This window comes from Choloepus didactylus, chromosome 9 (assembly GCF_015220235.1).
Source record: "Choloepus didactylus isolate mChoDid1 chromosome 9, mChoDid1.pri, whole genome shotgun sequence".
NCBI classification, from domain to species: Eukaryota; Metazoa; Chordata; class Mammalia; order Pilosa; family Megalonychidae; genus Choloepus; species Choloepus didactylus.
In genome coordinates, this window is record NC_051315.1 from 3,837,070 (window position 1) to 3,858,955 (window position 21,886).

General features: G+C 41.5%; 1 pseudogene; it reads left to right on the forward strand.

The window, feature by feature from the left end:
* The window catches only part of LOC119544550, a 44,993-nt pseudogene extending 23,463 nt beyond the window's left edge, over positions 1 to 21,530 (forward strand).
* The last annotated feature ends 356 nt before the right edge of the window (positions 21,531 to 21,886 follow it).

Consider the following 21,886-nt stretch of genomic DNA (forward strand, 5'->3'; position numbering starts at 1 on the left):
ATATCTCAAGGTTTTCCACATAGATGACAGACTGTTTTCTCCCTAGTGTTGGTTATCTCATGTTGTTTGAGGGTGGCACTATCAGTGAAGTCTTTCCCACATACATGGCAGACAATATGGTTTCTACCCAGTATGAGTTCTCTCATGTTGCCTAAGGTGAGAACTTTGACTGAAGGAATTTCCACAGAGAAGGCAGACATACGGTTTCTCTCCTGTGTGTGTTCTCTCATGTCGCCTAAGGCTATTACATATACTGAAGGATTTCCCACACAGATGGCAGAGATATGGCTTCTCCCCAGTGTGAGTTCTCTCATGTCGCTTAAGGTTACCATATATACTGAAGGATTTCCCACACAGATGGCAGAGATATGGCTTCTCCCCAGTGTGAGTTCTCTCATGTTGTCTAAGGCTACCATATATACTGAAGGATTTCCCACATAGATGGCAGACATGTGGTGTCTCCCCAGTGTGAGTTCTCTCATGTTGCTTAAGGTAATAAATATGACTGAAGGATTTTCCACATAGATGGCAGTCATGTGGTTTCTCTCCAGTGTGTATTCTCTCATGTCGTCTAAGGTTATCAAATTTACTGAAGAATTTTCCACATAAATGACAGACATATGGTTTCTCTCCAGTGTGAGTTCTCTCATGTTGCCTAAGGTTACTACATCTATTGAAAGTTTTCCCACATAGAGGGCAAACATATGGTTTCTCCCCAGTGTGTGTTTTTTCATGTCGCCTAAGGTTACTGCATTTACTGAAGTCTTTTCCACATAATTGACAGACATATGGTTTCTCCACAGTGTGATTTCTCTCATGTTGTCTGAGGGTAGAAATATCAGTGAAGTCTTTCCCACATTGATGCCAGACATATGGCTTCTCTCTAGCATGTGTTGTCTCATGTTGTCTAAGGATAGAACTACTTCTGAAGACTTTTCCACATAGATGACATTCATATGACTTATGTCCAGTATGAATTTGCTCATGTTGACTGAAGAATGACTGATAATTGAGAGCTTTTTGAAATTGTTTGTTCAAATAGAGTTTCTTTCCCATGTCAGTCAATGTGGAATGAATGGTATCTTCCTCCAAATCATTATTTTCAAAAGGATCCTCTCTGGAGTAGGACATCAGATACTACAATTAAGAAGAGAGACTGTTAATGGTGTGTCCACATATATTCATTAATTCAATTCTCTAGACTAATCATTCAGTGAGCCTCCAGTTAAAATTTATCATAACAGTTAATGAACATGGTAGGATACTTTCTTGTGTGCAGAGATTTTCTATTTTGTAGCATCTCATATGCACAGCTATTTAATTAATTTTGAAAACTTCATTATGTTTCCAATAACAGATATGGGAAACATGTTTATGCAATTATGCAATTGCCCTCTTATAAGACTTCATGTTATGGTTTTTAGTCAGGTTAATTTTTCCCTTAATTGAAACTATACAAAAATTTTTGATGGGAGTGTTTAATTCCATCCTTAATTCCAGTTGGATGATTGTGCTGACTCCTAAATTATTCAACCCAATCTCTAATTGGAAGACCAGTGCTCACACTCATGAAGCTTACCTTTGACTGTATGGTAGATGTGTCCTTCTTGCATATATGTTGCATGGTTATAATTTCTTCTATTTTATGATCATTTTTCCTGCCTGAAATAATTTTAAGAAAGTTATAGAGTGGTATTCACAGAATGAAGTATTTGAAAACCCCCAATGCTCATGTGGTTATGTTTAAACTATTGTCAGTTAGATAGGGAAAGAATGTAAAATTGAGTTGTACTTTAGGAAGTAGCAACAGTTTTGCAGAAATTGACAACTAAAATATTTTCAGCATTAATGTAAGGGAAAATAAAAAGATGGGTTGCTGGGTGGTAAAGAGAGGGAATATCCTCAAAGAGGAGGACCAGAATAATGGGCACTATGTGAAAGTTTAACTCCTATAAGTACCCAAATATCCCTTTCCCTAAGCCAAAGACATTACAGATGGATTCTTAACTAGAGATTAATACTTGTAGGGAATAATTATAGATTTGAGGAGTCTTCCCCCAAATTCATAGCCTACATTTCAAAGAATATCACTCAATTAAGGAAATCTTCCATTGATATTTCTAAGGACCTGCTCATTCATTGATCATGCCCTTCCTCATATTGAAGCACAGAGTCTTAGAACTCACCTGGGCTCTGTCCTTGGAGAAACTGGAAACCTTCTCTCCATAGTTCCTCTCCTTGTTTCAACTGGGAAACTACTTGTGATTTGCAGAGCTGATGCCCTTTTTATGAGAAACAGAAGCATATATTTTTAGTTCTGTGCTGATATAAGTTCATGATCATCAATTCTAGGGTAGGCTGTGAGAACAAAAAGGCAAGCCCTGAAGAGCAGCACAAGGACATGTAATTTAAGCCCAGTATATTGAAAATCCTTTTCTAGCAAAGGATGACTCTTGAACATCAGTCAAAGACATTAAATACATTTTGATGCACAAGCCTACATTCATTGACTACAGTATCTTCAGTCTTTTCACACAAGGAGAAATTATGACCCCACAGTTTTTGTAGAGTATTTTATAAAAGAATCCAATAAACATAAGCTCCAGTAAAACAATCTAGGTTCTATGTGGAAAAGAGTATGTCTTCTTTTTTTTGACAGCTCCTAGAGGATCATAATTATCTAGAAAATAATTATTTTATCCATAGAAATAATATTCATTGAATTCTGACATTGTTCTGAATGTTGGAGATTGAGCAGAAAGAAACAAATGAAATTTTAGTCAGTAAGATCACATGCCACTGGTGGGACAAATGAGACATAAAGAATAAGTGAAAAGACAAAGCTTCTTACAAGAAGTCAAAACAGTTATGAAAGAATCAAAGCAGAGATCAGAGTGGAACATGGGAGAATTTGACTAGAAACTTGAATAAATTGATGACAGTTTAGATAGATGAATGGATGGATGGATAGATAGATAGCTGTGTAGAGAAAACTTTGAGAAACTCACCCACAAACACCAGATGATTGATATTCTCCAGCATAACATCTCTGAAGAGCTTCCTCTGGGTTGTGTCCAGCAAGGCCCACTCTTCCCTGGTAAAATTTATGGCTATGTCATTGAAGGTCACTGATTCCTAAAACAACATGGGCATTTGGGTTCAGGCAAGGCTATCCCTACCAATATCCAGAGGAGGTTGGTTGAAATGACAGCACTAAGGATGGGGGTTGTGTGTATAAAAAGCTCAAACTCTGTTTGGGATTCCAGTTAGATCACTCATACAGTGGGGGAGCAAGACAATAGTACATGAGAAAAGTACTTGATTCCTCACAGATCCTAGGGAGAGAGGGGTGCCATGTGGTGTCAGTGGGCATCTATCAGATACACTCACAGAGACATATGCACTCTGAATACATACAATGTCACTATAAGGCAATATTGCATAGCACATGGTGTGATATGACCTGAAAATTTGCCAAAAACTCATAATAATAATTTCCCTATGGTGACCATAAAATTTTCTCTTGAGAATCCATAACTAAATCTCCTCCATCAAATCCAAGTAAATCCAGCCTCATCATAAGGGAAGCATTATTCATGATCTGCCACTTTTTTTTAACATAAGGATTCTTCAAATATTCCCCTCTGTCCTATCAAAGTATTTTTGTGTTCTGCATTAGCATCCATCTTATTTTGGCCAAGCCACTTGCCTCAACACTGACCTTCAGCCTAGCTAAGAATTTTCCATTCCTGCAGCCTAAACTCCCCAGAATTCATACTTATATCTTTGGTCATCAGCCACATCACTGACAGGCACAAATCAGAACCTACAGGTGGTTCCAAATGGTAAGGTAACCATCCCCACAAACCTGGAACCCTGAGTACCCTTCACTTTTCACATGTTTTTGCTTCAAACTAACCAATCACTGATGCTTATGGAAAAGCAACTAACCTATATCCTTGGACCACATTAAAAGCACAAGACCAAGGGTCTCTTTTGCTCAACTTGCAAGCTGCCTACACAGAACCAGGGCTGTTCATGCCTCCCACCAACTCCACATGGCACCCCTCTCTCCCTAGGATCTGGGAGTAATAAAGTACTTTTTTCATGTGTTATTGTCTCACTTCCCCATTGTGTGATATCTGACCTCCATCCAGACATAAATTTAAAATCCAACTTAACCAATTTGAGGCACCTGCAATGACCTCAGTTTCCTTGTCTATGAAATGGTTTAACAAAATGCTACAAGTTTTGAAAAATCCCATGAGCTGCAGATGCTTATCTAACCAACACTTTTTAGGAACAAGTGATAAAGCTATTATTCATAAAAATGGCAGAAAGACTTGACGCAATGGACATAATTCTACAGAAGTGTACAGGATTTATACAGAACTTGGGGAGAGTAGATTCTTCCTCTTTCAACTCCAACTTTACAGAACTCAGGTTTTTATTATGAGATATGAGGGTAGGCTGTTCAGTATCAAAATCCAGGGCCCCCTGAGACTGCTATACTAAAGGACTAAAGTCCTAGGCTGACTCTTCCTGTGGTAGGAGGCCTCCCATACTCAACATTCACCTGGACCTCCAAACTGCAGCTTTCATTGTCTTTTGTATACTCATCTTGACTCTCTGTTTAAGGATAAGTAGACTTGCTATTGGTTCAGTCTCTCTCTTGCTAGTAATTCAAATATTTTTAATGGTCCTACAACTTTACTATACCTACAGTTTGCCTCCTATGTGCACAGCTTGAAATAAGAAACATTTCCTGTTCATTGCTTCCACTTACCAAAGTTGTACAAATGTTGTATAAAAGAGAGAAAATGGTTAACTGGGAACAAGATGGTAATGAGAATTTCAAACATATTTTCAAAAATGTGAAAATATTCTATCAAAACTCTAGGTTTACTATTGAACAAAATGAATACATTACTTATAATTACATTTTCTGGCCTCTTTCTTGTTTTCCCCGAACATGGCATAGCCCTGACCCCAGCACGCATAACACTGGACTGATTGAACTCACCTGATGAACCATCTGCCCCCCTATTGGACTGTGAAGTCATGCAGTTAGTCATCTCTATCCCTTGTATTCACCATAATCCTGAGCAGAGAACTACCACTAACATAGTGACTGAGTGAGTTACTTCCACACTGAGGCCATACGATGCATGAGGAAAATAAATCCTTTCACATCTCTTCTGTGAATACACAAACTTAATAGAGGCTGGACAAACTAGTGTAAATGATGGAGAGAAGATTATTTCTTCTCACTTCCTGGATCACCATAATTATTTCAGAGTCCTGGGTATATATAAGTGGATCTCAAATATGTGAGTATCTCATGAGTGTACTTAGAATGTGCCAGACCAGTAGGGGAAATCTGCATTTCTTGGATAGAGTTTAATTTCAATAGAAATAGCAATTCCCTACTCACCAGTGGTTGCATTGTCAGCAGTTCTGCCACCAACTGTCTTCCTCCAGATTTTCACACTCAGACAGTCTGAGCACTGAGCAGCCAATGCTGAGGATGGAGAAAGAAGCCATGAAAATCAAAACTGGTCCAAAGTTTCCAGATCCACCTGTAAAATATACCCAAACCTTCACCTGGAAGTATCCCCCAGTCCAACCAACAGAAACATGTAGTCTACTTTCAGAGGAACAGGGGAAGTCTCTCAACTCCCAAATTCAAATATAAGTAGGCTATGGGTCATGTTGTTAATAATGAAAATGTCACTACAGTTATATTATAAACAAGAACATGAAAATCATCATATTCCATGTGTTAATTATCCCATGGTGCTCAGTTTTTCAATCCCCTCCTTGAGTCAAAAATAGGTATCTCTAACTCATAGCACATGTGGAATTTTGTCTTCCCCTGAACATAAATATTGTGCAAATTCTCATATTTATGTATTCTTGGTTTATGCTCTAGCATTGGTTCTCCAAGAGCTATCCATGTCCTCTGGAACCTCACTTCATTCCTGCTCTATCCTGCCCCTGCCCTTCTGTATGCACTTGCCCTAAATCATCTTGATTCAACTCCTTGGGGTTCTGAGAAGATCACTCCCTTAACCCCCTCAACCATGAATTTCAGAACTTTCCCTAATGGATTTGGATATTGTGCCATATTGAAACTGTTATGGACTCCAGAAAAGCCATGATCTTTTAATCCAATCTTGTTGGGTGAGAGTTTTGATTAGATTATTTCCTTGGGGGTGTGACCCCACCCATTCAGTGTGGTCTTAGTTAGATAACTGGAGTCCTTTAGATAGCGGAGATCCCACACAGACCCAGACAGTTAGAGATGCTTGGAGATGTAGACAGAAGTATGTTTGGAGATGCTAAGCTAAGAGATGAAACACAGAGTTTGCACCAGAGATGCTGAGAAAAGACCCCTAGATGCTTAGAGAAAAATGCCCTGGGAGAACAAGCAAGGATGCACAGGAGCTGAGAGAGAGAATCTAAGAGAGACAAGCCCAGAGACATTTTGGAGAAAGCCATTTTCATACCAGAACCCAGGATCAGACCCCAACCATGTGTCTTGCCAGCTGACAGAGGTGTTCTGGATGCCATCAGCCTTTCTTGAGTGAAGGTATCCTCTTGTTGATTCTTTAGTTTGGACACTTTTATGGCCTTAGATCTGTAAATTTGTAAGCTAATAAATCCCCTTTATAAAAGCAAATCCATTTCTTGTATTTTGCATAATGGCAACTCTAGCAAACTGGAATAGGTATCTGTCATGCAACTTTAAAATTATTTCATGATGGGGTTAATAAATTCAAGGACTAACTTCATTTGGAAGTATCAGTGATTTCCAAACTCCAAATCAAGACCTCAAAATCTCCTGTATAAGAAAGTGATAGTACTACATCATCATAAGTTTTCCGTTGTGTTCCACTATCCTCAGAAGGTGAGGAGGCTCAGAAAATATAGAATGAAGGGGTTTGTGAGGATATCAAGTTGCTCCATCAATAATTTAGTAAAGTGGTTGCTGTAGTCCTGTCCCATATTAATAATCTTCATTTGTGGGAACATCCTGGCATTCCTCTTTCTCTCTCTGTATATGTGGTATGTGTGTTTGCATCTGTGTGTGTGTGTGTGTGTGTGTGTGTGTGTGTATGTGTGTGAAAGCATTAATCTTTATAACCAGTAAATTATTCCCTAAAACACTGTTAAGAATTGATGTATTTCATGGGCAAATGATAATTTGTCATAAACAAAGGTAGGCTTAATTCACCAATTTGTATCTGAGGCCCAGGAAAAAGAGAAAAAAGGTGTATATTATGTGTGATTCTTCTTGATGATTAACTGTATTTGTTTATTTAATCCTCAAATAATTCTGTTGTTTATGGTTTATTTACCAAGTTAACAAATGACAAGGTCAGAGTTTCAGAAAATTTTAGTATTATGACAAAATTACATGGCTAGAAAATGACACAGCTAAAATTAGAATTTTGCTCTGCTTGTTCCCCAAGCTTAAATTCCTGGGATTTTACACACCACTTGCAGGTTTTTACTTGGAATGTCCTCACATCAAACATCAGAGTTCCCAATCTGTGGCTACAACCTCCTCTCCTAGTTTCTCCACAAAAATACTCCTTCTACCTGCAGCTGTGTACTGTACTGATCACTCTCAACAAACATCATCCTCTATCTCATTTTTATTACCCAGTTTAGTCCAGAGTTTGTAATTTCAACAGACACTACTGTATTAGTTAGGGTTCTCCTTGGAAACGGAATCAATGAGAGATGTCTCTGATTATCAAATTGTAAAAGTGACACACGCAACTGCGGGAGCGCACTAGTCCAAATTCTGCAGAGCCGTCAACAAGCTATCAACTCCAAGGAAGACGTCCAACAAACTCCTCGGGAAACGAACCGACAACTTTGATGAACTCCTCAGGAAACGAATCGGCAACTTTGACGAACTCCTCAGGAAATGCTTCACTGAGCAGCTGAAGAAAGAAGTGAAGGTTCTCTAACCGTCCGGCTTATAAGCCTTCAAATGATCACCTGGACCAAATCCAGCCAATTGCATTCTCTCACTGTGGAAGCCCCTTGATGAGTCATCAGTCAGCTGCAGTCAATTGACTGATGATCCGACAAACCAGCCCATTGGATTATTAACCAGCCTCAAATATCCTCACAGCAATTGTCAGGCCAGTGCCACCTAGCCAAGTTGACACATGAACCCAACCATCACAACTACCAAGAACAATATCATGTCCCTCTGACTACCACATTTACTAATCAAAACCTCAATACTCAGTGAATTCAAATACCTGTAATTTTCCATGACCACATCTTGCACAGTACTTGAGTAAGATATTGATCCTGGAATAAGCACGGATTCACAAGTCCTAGAGATTTTCAAATATACGTGGCAACTATACTATGTCATGCTAATTAAATCATTTCTGCACACTCCAAAAATACTCCAAATTTTCTCCAGACTTTTTGAATCTCTTACACTCTATCATTTCTTCTCATTTTCAAAAAATGAGATTACCTTCTCCTAAACAGATGGATTATGTAATTATCCGAATTATACTATAATAACATAATATCTTCAAATATCCCTGAATGCATACACATTAGCTACTCCTCTCCTATTAAATATAAAATCATGTTACCTCTGGCCAAGTTCAATGCCTTCAATTGATCTCAATCTCATGTTTTGTTGTGAACTGTAATATTGATTATAAATTAAATCTCCTTTATCAGAAAACTCTCCCTCTCTCCACAATCTGTCTCATTATTTAAGCTCATTTTTGACTCTTCCATTTCTCAAAAAACAAGGGAAATCTCCTGTGAATGCATTTTCTCTCAAGTGTTTGCTCTCCAGATATTCCCTTGACAAACTGAAAATGCACCTAGCATATCCTCACAGGCACCTCACCCTTTGACTTGCAAAAATCAACACTGATGTCCTCATTCATAAAACTTGGAGACACTAATGATCTCCCCATAAATAAATCCTTATTTGGAACAAAGAATTGGATGACAAGCTCCTTTTCAGAACTTTCTTTTTCCTTGCTTTCTCTGACATCACATCTCCTGATTGTATTAAACTTCTGTAGACACTCCCTCATGTCCGCTGCAAAGAACTCCCCAAACAGCGCTATTGGAACAACTTGAAACTAAATCATAGCCCCACTTCTCTCCTCATTTGATTGCTATACTGGTCTGTTCACATATTTATTCAATTTCATTAATTTCTTACATTGCTATCTCTAAATAGAAAGTGACAAAAGACTTATCTGTATTTGATTTCTGAGCTATCATGGCTACTTGCTTAATTGTATGCACCTACAATAAAATATATCACATTATCTTATCAACACCCAAGATATAAATATTATTCCTCCCCAGTCTCCAATCTTAGTTAAAAGCTCCACCAGGTATTCAGGGATTAATCTTATACATGTCCTCTTGAAAACACTAAGCAGTATTAAACATTGCTACTATTTCTACTGAGGACTATTTTCACCCTTAATTTCCATCCCAGTCCACCAACATACCTACCCATACCACACTCATTTCCTTTCAATCTTAGTTTAAATGTCAACCCCTCAGAAATCCCTTCACTAAATTCCAACCAAAGTTAGCTTTGCCCTTTTACTCCCACTTAATTGCTATCCTAGCACTCCTTCAGGCAATCATCAAATTTGCATTACAAAATCAATCAATCTATCCCTTCATCAAATGACCTACTGATGCACTCTCTCCCCTACCAGTCTAAATGAAGAAAATCAATGTCTGAATGGTAAGACCTGGCAATATTCACTTTGACCACTATGTATACATTTTAAATGCACAGAAATATCATGTTATAACCTCCAAACCTACACTCAGAATGCCTGAAAAAAAATGCCTAAGTCATATTAAATGATTACCTTCTGATTAAATTTTAATTTATGAAAAAAGGGAGGTCTGTCCCTCATGGTAAAAATTCTCTCCAACAGTGACCAGAATGCAAATAAATTGGGAAAGAAAATGAAACAAAGTCTATGTTCCCATTTGCTAATGCTTCCGTTATGCAAAATACCAGAAATGGATTGACTTTTATAAATGGGATTTATTTGGCTACAGATTTCCAGTGCTAAAGCCATAAAAGTTTCCATGCAAAGGCATCAACAAGGGGGCACCTTCACTGAAGAAAGGCCAGTGGCATCCAGAAAATCTCTGTTAGGTCACAAGGCTGGCATCTGCTTTTTCCTATGTTGCATTTCAAAATGGCATTCTCCAAAATGTCTCTGGGTTTAGCTGCTGAGAGCAAACCCTGGGCTAGTATCTCCAAAGCATCACCAAAAGTCTGCTTTGAAAGTCCATCTCCAAAATGTCTCTCTCAGCCACAGCACTGAGCTCCTTCTGTCTGAGTTCTTATAGGGCTCCAGTAATTAAATCAGGACTGATGCTGAATGGGTAGGGCCACACCTCAATGTAAATCTAATCAGAGTTATCACCTATAGTTGGGTGGGTCACATCTCCATGGAAACAACGTAATCCAAATGTCCCAAACTAATCAAGATAAAATACATCTGCTCCCACAAGATTGCAATAAAAAGCACATGGACCCGCTGGACCCGCTGTGAGGTGGACCTGAGCTAAAACTCCATCGATCACCTGACCTTCATAAGCCCCAACTCTGACTGGTGGGCCAGAGTGACGTTTTGGGTCTCCTGGAATTAATGTCACTTCTGAACCAGTGTCTAATAATTCACAAAATACCTGATCATTTCCTTTTCCCCAATTCACAGTTACCCTGGTAAAAGGCCGTAGGTCCCCCTGGGGAAGGCTGGGAGGAAATTAATGGTATAAATTTTTGGCAGTGTAATAGGGTCCTTCCCCAAGGGTACCCAGCCTTCCCTTCATTCAAGGGGCTCTGGATTTATAAAGTGTCTCAAGTCTGGGAATTGATTAAGAGGTCGTGACTCTGGTTTTGTAATTCAGGGGAGACTTTTGTTCAAAGTGATCCAGAATTCTTCTGCCTATATAGTTCAAACAAGAATTTAGTCAATTGCCCATCTATTTTACTAGTTGGTACTCCATGATCCACTAGCCAATGCCATAAGTCTCTGTGAGTCATATTATTTTGATTGCTGCTTTGAGCCTGTTTTCCATTATGGTAGCCATGCCAACCTTGCCTGTGGCTATTAACTGCAGCCACTTGGCTTCTACCAACTAGGGACCTGATTATCCCCATTGTGTTTAAGGATTCCAGCTCAGTGATAGCAGTTCCTACAGTAATATCTGACCTATGGAGAAGGGCAACTACAGAGCTCTTCAGGGATGATGGAGCTAGTCTCACAAATTTATTCCTTACAGTCCTGGTAAAAGGTGTGTCCTCTGGACATTCCAGGGCTGTGTGAGCAGGTCTTCCATGATAAATCCACTCTAACATTCCATTCTCTCTAAGCCTTTGAATCTCCTCCTCCACATTGTACCAGTTCTGGCATTTCAACCTCTGGTAATGCTGGCCACCTTTTGATCCATGTTTCAGCCAGCCACCCAGACTGTTAACACCCTTTTTAACCCTTCAAGCTACAACATTGAATGCAGAATCTCTGCTTAGTGGGCCCATATCAGTAAATTCAACCTGATCCAACCTTATATTCATTCCACCATTATCCCACACCCTTAATATCCATTCCCACACATATTCCACTGGTTTCTGTCTGTATAAGTTGGAAAACTCAGAGTTCTTTTGGAGTATAGCATAATTCCTCATGGGTCACACTTTGCACCTCACCCTTCAGGGCCTGTTGGGACTTTAGTCCAGTTTAGGTCTTGAAGCAAAGACTGGTGGTGGGTGTGGGTCATGAAAAGAGTTAGAATTATCCCTCAAACCATTTACCTCAGGACATTCTGTTGCATTTTCATCTCTTAAAACAGGATTAATCTCTCCAGACAGAGGAGTGAGGGCTGCTTCCTCAGGGGAGGTGATTACAGGATTAGCAGGCACTGAAGGGTTAATCTCTTTAGGTGGGGGTTGGATGGTAGGCTCCTTAGGGCAGACTGGAGGTGGGGAAGCTGTTTCCCCAGGACAGCCCTCTACAGGTAAATCTAACAACAACCCAGCAGAATCCAGGGTTCCAATGTCCTCAATGCCATTATTATCAATCCATATGTCCTCATCCCAAGTTTCCAGATCCCATTCTTTTCCAATCAGTCCTTTACTTTAACAGCAGACACCCTGAGAGGTTGAGATTTTAGTTAACATTGTAAATCTGCTACTTGCACAATGAGAGTCTGCGTCTGGTTTTCAGAAACCTCAAGTCTGCGGGCACAGGAAATAAGATTTTCTTTCAGGGCACACATAGAAACATTTACATCTGTCATATGGTATTTAAGTTTTGAATTTGAAGCCTTTACCTTGTCCCTTTCTCTTACAACTTTATCCAACGTATACAAGAGCAGCCAGCCAACATCATTACACCTCTTAATTCTACAAAACTCTGTAAAGGTGTCAAAAACACTGTCACCCAGAGCCTTGCTTCATACAAGAGTATGATTAGGAGAATCAAATGGTGCTATTTTGTGTATCTCCTTTGCCAACTCATGCCATGGACTGTCAGTGCCCTCTTGATTATCGGACATAGAGTCATTAGTGCCTTTGAATCTAATCAGAGTAGAAAACAAACTGTAGAAGCCCATTTTAAGATTCTGTTTCTCAAGAACCACTCCCGGTACCAAGTTGTATTAGGGTTCTCTAGGGAAACAGAAACAATGAGAGGTAGCTATGAACATAAGATAAAAGTGACTCACGCAACTGTGGGTATGCACAAGTCCAAATTCTGTAGGGCAGTCAGCAAACTGTCAACTCCAATGAAGATGTCCGATGAACTCCTCAGGAATCCCTTCACTGGGCAGCCGAAGAAGAAGTGAAGGTCCTCTGTCTATCTTGCTTATAAGTCTTCAGCTGATTAATTGGATTAAATCCAGCCAATTGCATTCTCTCATTGTGGAAGACACACCCTTTGATGAGTCATCAGTCACAGCTGCAGTCAATTGACTGATGATTTAATAAACCAGCCTGATGGTTTATTAACCAGCTGCAAACATCCTGGCAGCAATTGTTAGGCCAGTGCTTGCTTGACCAAACAGCTGGGCACTACCACCTGGCCAAGTCGACAGATGAACCTAACAATGACAATCACCCTCATCACTACCTCTACCCAAAGCACCCCATACATACCTAAAAACATGTAGATAGTGAGGGTGTGACAGTAAGATACCCTGATTGGTTTTGGAGCTTAGTATATAGAGACTTAAGTGAATAGTTTGATTCAAAACCACATCAATGAATGGTTATTTGGGGCTTAAAGAATATAATTTAGTGCCTTTGTTTGACACACTTTCATTCACCAAGAGCTGAATTAATAACTGGCACCTTGTAAGCAAAGTTTCAGGCAGACCAATAATCATCTGGACAAGTTTGTGATTCTCTGCCTACCTTTCTGATTATTTATTTTCTAGTCATTCTCTTCTAGAGAGTCTCCTTTTCCGGGCTTCTCTTTTTATGCTGCTTCAGCCTCTCTAATCTTTCCTCAGGTTTTTTCACTGACTTAAATCCCATTCCCTAGGATTCTAGCCTCACCTGGCTCCTGTAATGCCCTTCAAGGGTGCTCTCACTCTTAATAGATTTCTTCTTGTCAGCTAACAACTTCCAAATGTGTACCTATGGTTAGACCCTCTCTCCTGACTGCCAGACATGTATGTCCCATTGTCTTCTGGTGGACATCTCCAGAAAAGGTTCCATAGGCATTTTTCTCAAAGACAAGGTCCCAGGATGGACTCATCCTTTCTCCCCCAACAATAAAAATATATTTCTTTTCCTCATTTAACCATACAGCAGACATGTATATGGCAGATTCTGTGCAGTCTCTGGGAATACACAGGTGAACAGAAAGCTTCCTTTTTCTGTTGAGGCAGACACACATACTTGGATAATTTATTCTAATGAAATAATGTGATATGTGTAAGATATTCTGGGGGCAGGAAGGAGCATATCATAATGCAGCCTGGCCATGGGTTCAGAGAAGGCTTGATAGAGGAGGGTGAGCCTCGAATAATCTCCTCCTGCTCTTCTTGCCTTCCACACCTGAGATGACCCAATCTCCAGCCCATCTTTCAAGGACCCTGGAGTGATCTTTTGATCTTGTCACTCTACCACTTAAAATCAACTCTATGTTTTCCTATGGCCTACAGGGTCAAGTCAGAAATCAGAATGACATTGCAATAACCCTGTGATATGGTCTCAACCTTGGGTCACATGTTCTAGCCCTGCCATTTAATCTATTGAATACCTCCATGCACTCTTTTTCTTCTGCCTCTTCATCTTTTTGAAGATTCTGTGAGGAAAGATTTCTTCAGTTCTCTCCATTCTCTAGAACCTTTCTTCAACTCTGCATCTGCTCTCCTCCCTTTGGTACGTTCCCTCGGCTATCTCCTCCAGTAGAATGAGGCTACATTATGGCAGAGGCTTTGGCTTTCTTATTCCTTCTGAGCTTAACACAGGTGCTCAGAGGTCTGTAGAGTGAATGAACGCAAGGCAGTTGGGACAGAGAACTTCTAGGAAAAGCTAAGGATTAATAGAATAATCCCCTCCTGCGCCAGTCTGAATGTATTATGTCCCCCCAAACACCATTATCTTTGATGTAATCTTGTGTGGGCAGACCTATCAGTGTTAATTAGGTTGTAATTCTTTGAGTGTTTCCATGGAGATGTGCCCCACCCAACCGTGGGTGATGACTCTGATTGGATAATTTCCATGGAGGTGTTGGCTTGTCCATTGGGTGGGTCTGAATTAAATTACTGGTGCACTATATAAGGTCAGACAGAAGGAGCAAGTTTGCTACAGCCAAGAGGGACACTTTGAAGAAAGCACAGGAACTACAGATGAGGGACAGTTTGAAGACGGCCATTGAAAGCAGACTCTTGCTCCGGAGAAGCTGAGAGAGGACAAATATCCCAAGTGCAACTAAGGGTGACATTTTTGAGGAACTGCACCCTAGAGAGGAATGTCCTGGGAGAAACCCATTTTGAAACCAGAACTTTGGAGCAGACGCCAGCCACGTGCCTTCCCAGCTAACAAGTTTTCCGAACACCACTGGCCATCCTCCAGTGAAGGTATCAGATTGCTGATGTGTTACCTTGGACAATTTATGGCCTTTGGACTATAACTTTGTAACCAAATAAACCCCCTTTTATAAAAGCCAATCCATCTTTGGTGTTTTGCATTCTGGCAGCATTAGCAAACTAGTTTGCAGGGAAGGCACATAGCTGGCGTCTGCTCCAAAGTTCTGGTTTCAAAATGGCTTTCTTCCAGGACATTCCTCTATAGGCTGCAGTTCCTCAAAAATTTCACTCTTAGTTGCACTTGGGATATTTGTCCTCTCACCTTCTCCAGTGCAAGAGTCTGCTTTCAACGGCCATCTTCAAAATGTCTCTCATCTGCAGCTCCTGTGCTTTCTTCAAGTGTCTCTCTTGGCTGTGGCCCCTTTTCAAAATATCACTCACAGCTGCACTGAGTTCCTCTGTCTGTCAGCTCATTTATATGGCTCCACTGCTCAAGGTCCACCCTGAATGGGTGGGGCCACGCCTCCATGGAAATATCTCATCAGTATTATCACCTACAGTTTGGTGGGTCACATCTCCATGGAAATCTAATCAGCACCAAAGCATCTGCCCCACAAGACTGCATCAAAGAATATGGCTTTTTCTGGGGGATGTAATACATTCAAACTGGCACACCTCCTGACTGCAGAAGTAGACTCTTAACATATGGACCTTACAGCTTCTCAAATTAGAATGATTGCAACTTTTAGTGGGGGCTGAGGATGATCCACCATTAGAGCTACTCTTCTGGCATTTACTTTATCAGCACCTTGCTAAGGAGGCTTTCATTTAATCCTTACACCTACCCTGGGTTATTGATGTTTTAGTGATGAAAAAGACTTATTTGACCCAAGATCAAACAGGTTAGTAAGTTGTAGACTAGATATTCTAAATCTGTCTGGCTCTAGAATGCATACTCTTAATCATTGTGCTTCTCTATATTTGCAGCTTTACGGTCCTCTAACCCCCCTACCCCCTTTCATAGGGTGGGAATGGAATGGGGTAAGAAATGTCTCTAGGCATATTTTTTCTTATCTAAGTCTAACTGGAAAGATATACATTTCATATTTCTTTCTGGATCCTTTTCCCATAAGTAAATCTGGATAAGTAGGTTTGAAGATGAATGGTTTGTGTCCTTCTGAGTTTTTTGTTCACTGTGGTAGAAAGAATACAGAAGCTTTGGAACTTGACACCTTGGTTCTCATACAAGTTTTGCCATGCACTTTGTAACCTTGGGCAAGATGCTTAAACTCTCTAAGCCAGTCTCCTTTGTGAATGGGTGTACTTAGTTTTTAAGGTGATGTGTATTAAAAAAGAACCTAGGAAATCATCTAACCTACCACAGTGGTGCATATGTATTCTTTGTCTTAAAAGAATGAAGAATTCTGGTTAGTTTCTAGGTCTTGCAAGTGTCTGGAGGAAAGGTATTTTAAACCTTAACTATTAATTACTTATGTTCCAGTTTTCTAATGCTGCTGTTATGCAAAATACCAGAAACAGATTGGCTTTTATAAAGGGGGTTTATTTGGTTACAAAGTTACAGTCTTAAGGCCACAAAGTGTCCAAAATAAGCATCAATGTCAGGGTACCTTCACTGGAGGATGGCCAATGGCGTCTGGAAAACCTCTGTTAGCTGGGAGGCATGTGGCTGGCATCTGTTCCAGAGTTATGGTTTCAAAATGGCTTTCTCCCATGACTTTTCTGTCTAGGGGGTCTGCTTGTTCCTGGGCTGCATTCTCTGTAAGCTGCAGCTCCTGCAAAATGTCACTCTCATTTGCTGTCCATTCCTTCTGTGTGTGAACCCCTTTCTAGGACCCCAGTGATCCAATTAATACCCACCCTGAATGGGCAGGGTAGCACCTCCATGGAAATTATCCAATCAAATGTTTTACTCACAGTTGATTGAGTCACATCTCCATGGAAATACTCAATTAAATAATTCCAATCTAATCAACACTAATACATCTGCACCCACAAGACAGTATCAAAGAACATGTCATTTTGGGGGACATAATACATCCAAACTGGCACAACTTATATTACTTGCTAAGATATTGAAGTTTTCATTGCTGACAGGCCAGTGTAATTGATTATATTCTCTTTCTACTGGATAGACAGATTCTAAGAGGTTTACTTGTCCAAACCAGTGCTGCATCTGGAAAATCTTAGATTGAAGTCTGGTATCTTTATTCTGAGTTCTGTTTGTCATTGTTCTGGTGTGCTAATGCTGCCATTATGCAAAATACCAGGAATAGATCGGCTTTTATAAAAGGAGTTTATTTGGTTACAAATTTACAGGCTGAAGGCCATGAAAATGTCCAAATTAAGGCATGAGCAGGAGTACGACTTTGCCAAAGGAAGGCCAATTGTGTCCAGCATACCTTTGTCAGCTGGGAAGGCATTGTAGCTGGCATCTGCTGATCCCAGGTTGTGTTCTAGCTTATCTCTCTGTTCCTGTGCATTCTTGGTTCTGTCTCCCAGGACACTTCTCTCTCAGTGCCTGGGGGTCCTGTCTTAGTATATCCTGGGGCAAGCTCTGGGCTAGCAAAAGTCTGCTTTCAACAGCCGTCTCCAAAATGTCTCTCTCAGCTGCAGCACTGAGCTCTTTCTGTCTGAGCTCTTATAGGGCTCCAGTAAACCAATCAAGACCCATGCAGAATGGGTGGGGCCACACTTCCATGGAAATAATCTAATCAATACCATGGTTGAGTTTGTCACATCTCCATGGAGACAACCTAATCCAAAGATCCCACAAAATTGGATTAAAGATTATGGCTTTTTGTGGGGGACATAATATATTCCAACCCGGCACAGTCATCATGGGGATTAGATGACAAAGGGTCCAGAGTAAGAATAGGACATGCATTTAGGGAGAGGGGTTTGCAAATCAGTCACCCATTTGATATTTTCATTCAAAGCCTAGCCCTTTCATTCTAATCATCTCACATGTGGTCTTTGTAGGTTGCTGGTCCTGGTTCAGTCTGTCTGTGAATATCAGACACTTTGTTTAGGTTCAAAAAATGATTTTGATGACATTCTTGAATACAGTACTTGGAATTAACCCCACTGGGCCTGCCTGGGTTGTCACTCTATAATTACACACCAATTCAAACTCCAACGCCTCTAGCTTGGAGGGTGAGGGGTCTGTTATAATAGACACTGGTGGGGAAGCATTGTTGTCATTAGTTTTGGATTTAAGGTAACATCTTGTCAATTTTAAGCTGCTCTGATATTTAAAACAAGGCTGAGGCACTGGGGTTCTGCATGCACTAGCATCATAAGTGCTGAAAGAGACTTAAGCCAAATTCAGGCAGTGCAGCCTTTAATATGACACTGGAGAATTTTTTTTAAAGGAAAGAAACAAATAAAAGGAAACTTTTTTTTTTTTTAACAGAGGAATTACTCAGGTGAGTGTTTTAAAAAAGACAGTGGCTGTTTATCATTTGAAGTCTTTTTGGTTTGAAAAGCCAGTTTTGTGTGTGGGTGTGGCATTACGAATTGTGATTTCTGCAATTAAAGTCATTTAAAAACAAGTGGCTCTTGTTCTGTAGCCTCTCCTATCTTTACCTTTTACTGACCACAGTAAATAATACCAAGGCAGCTCCATTAGAGGCTGGTGGGAGGGGGAGGTGGTACAGAGATGAACCAAATGTCTCCTGAAGGAGGGACTAGCCTAAGAGTGTCTAATAGTTTCAGGCCATGAGACGGAGGCAGTGTCATTGGCTTGGGCATTAACAGGCTCCATTTCCAGCTTTGTTTCTTTCTTTCTTTTTCTTTTTTTTTTTTTTCCCTGAGATAATCTTTCTCTGGGCTAAATGGGGATTCTTATTGTTTTAAATCATTGCATTGCCTGACAGATTCTTGGTTCTGGAGAAATTGGGAGTAGTGGCCTTATAAAGAAAGTACAATTTGAAATTGGATGCAGGTACATAGGATCAGATAGGAAAATTTGCCCAGAAAACATGAAAGGAAAATTCCTAGTTAGTCACTGTGCTGGTTTGAATATATATTGAATATATTGTGTCCCCCAAACGCCATTATGTAGTCTTGTGGGGCAGATGTTTTGGTGCTGATTAGATTTGCTTGGAATTTGCCCCACCCAGCTGTGGGTGATGACTCTGATGAGATATTCCCATGGAGGCATGGCCCCACCCATTCAGGGTGGGACTTGATCAGTGGAGCCATGTGAATGAGCTGACTCAAAGAGAAGAAACTCAGTGCAGCTGTGAGTGGTTTTGAAGAGGAGCTACAGCCAAGAGGGACACTTTGAAGAAAGCATAGGAGCTGCAGATGAGAGACAGTTTGAAGATAGCCATTGAAAGCAGACTCTTGCTCCAGAGAAGCTAAGAGAGGACAGTACACCAAGTGCAGCTGTGAGTGACATTTTGAAGAGGAGCAAGCTTGCTAGAAAGGAACGTCCTGGGAGGAAGCCATTTTGAAACCAGAACTTTGGAGCAGATGCCAGCCACGTGCCTTCCCAGCTAACAGAGGTTTTCCAGACGCCATTGGACATCCTTCAGTGAAGCATCAGCAAACTAAAACAGTCACAATGAGTATAAAATTAATACCTTCTCCCCCTGGAATTTCTGGGAGCTGGGATTCTAGGATGCCAGAACCTGGTAGGATTTTCTTTCTTCTCTGAGCACAGGCTATTGTAGATTTTTTTTTCCTGTCCAAACATTCAATAGCCTGTCAGTCAGAGGGATAGAGAAGGGAAGTTACCAAACTTTGAGGAGAATGAACCTATCCTGATTATTTGTAAGGAGAAAATCAAGTATTTGTGTGTGGTTTTCTGTCTCTCCCCCTTTCCTGTCCCATCCACTGATATAATCAAATATTTAGAAACATATCTTGAAAGCTAACAGAGCTATTTAGTTTCTTAAGTATTTTAAACTGACAATGTAGCATAAGAGGAACTCCTCAGTTTTCTGGTTTTCTTCTGCAGAGGACTAACTAGAACGACCTTTGGGAGATTTATATATTTATATGCATCACCTTTCAAAACCCTTTTTCTCCTCTTGATGAAACCCATACTCCTAGCACAGTGCGTGGAACAGTGTTTTTGTTTGTTTTTTGTTTTTTGTTTTTCCTTTATAGCAGACAAAACAACAGTAAACATTTATTATCTCACAGTTTCTGTGGGTCGGGGATTCTGGATGAGCTTAACTGGGTGGCTCAGGGTTTCTCAAGGGGTTGCAATGGAGATATTAACTGGACAGGCGGTGGGTGGGGCCTAGGGGCTCCCTTTCCACTGTGGGGTGCCCAGGTCTGCAGAAAGGCTTTCCCTCCCCCCCCCCCCACGGCCTGCGCTCTGAGAACTCACCGAAGACAATTGCAGTAACTGAGCACATCTGAAGAGCCCCGCGCGGGTGGCTCTGGCAGGCTCCACCTTACAGGGAGTGAGCGCGCGCGTCTGAGCTGCCAAGGGCCTGAGGCACGCGAGCTGCCGCGCAGGGTGGCAGGCGCCCACCCCGCCCTGCCGGAGTCTGCTGCGAGCCATGCCCGAGCCAGGCACTGCACGGAGCCGGACTTGCCTTGTAAGCCGTGGAAGGAACCGTGGTCAGTAAAGAAATCAGCAAACCAATCTTCACAGCTTCAGGGAGTGAAGCGGAACCAGCTGCCTCTCTGGCCCTGGAGATGAAATACTCCCTGGATCCCAATAGACAGATTAAAAAATGAAATAAAGACCTGCAGGTGCGGTGCAAGGGTATCTGCGAGGTTCAGAAGGAGCAGAGGGACCTCCAGCTCTCTGCAGGACAGCCGAGCGAGAAGAGGGGGGCCAAGCTGGTGTCTTCCAAATCCGCTTATCGCGAATGCATGACCATGCCCACGCATATGTCCATCGCCAGCGTGACCTAGAGCACGCGGGTGGAGATCTCGCTGGATCTGAGGCGTTACCGGAAACTTCCCTCTGGACCGCAAAAAAGGGAAATCTCGAAAGCATCCCGGCTGCAGATTCCTTCAAAAGTCAAAACAGTGGGTTTCTAATCAATGCTAAAGAGGAGAGCCAGGGGAAACACAAAAGGGACACCCAGCCACGTGGTGCAGTGGAGGAGTAAAGGAGGATGGCCTTGGTTTTCCATTCCAATGAGCACGTGGACACAGCGGACCAGCCTACCGGGGTCCACTGTGCAGAGCTGTGTAAGAACCCTGATGTGCACAGCTGCCAAGAAGGTCCGCTCCAAAACTCAACTCGGCGCCCTTGCAAGGAGCCCGACTGCAAGACACACAGGGCAGCTCAACAGGATGGAGGGATTCCAGGGACGAAGGAGTCTGTCTGCTCGATGGCCCTCGTGAGTCTATTTGAAACGGAGGTCACAGTGATGTATACACCAGCCCCCAGTGCAGAGGGCTCTGAGGCTGCCTTGTTAAATTCCGCGGCGGCCAGGGAGTGGTCCCTCTGGCTGTAGGGGGCAGGGGAGGAGGGGAGGAGAGTGGTGCATCTGAACAGGCTCCAGGACCATTCAGGCAGCATCTTGTCCCCTGAATATGGTGAAAAGGCCCAGCAAGCTCCAGCTCCATCCAGGGAGGAAAGCCAGCTGTGTCTGACAGGAGTCGCTATGGGTGAAGAATGCCAACAAATCGTGCCTCAGACAGAAGTGGTGGACCTGAAGCACAGCTTCAGATGATGGGGAATTTGGTCAGTTCAAACCAAGAAACTAGCAAAGTGCTCTTGAGTGTCATTCAGGAGCTAGAAAAAGGAGAAGATCATGGAGAAAATATAGGTCTGGTGCCAAATATACATCTCTTCTCTTGGTCTCATATG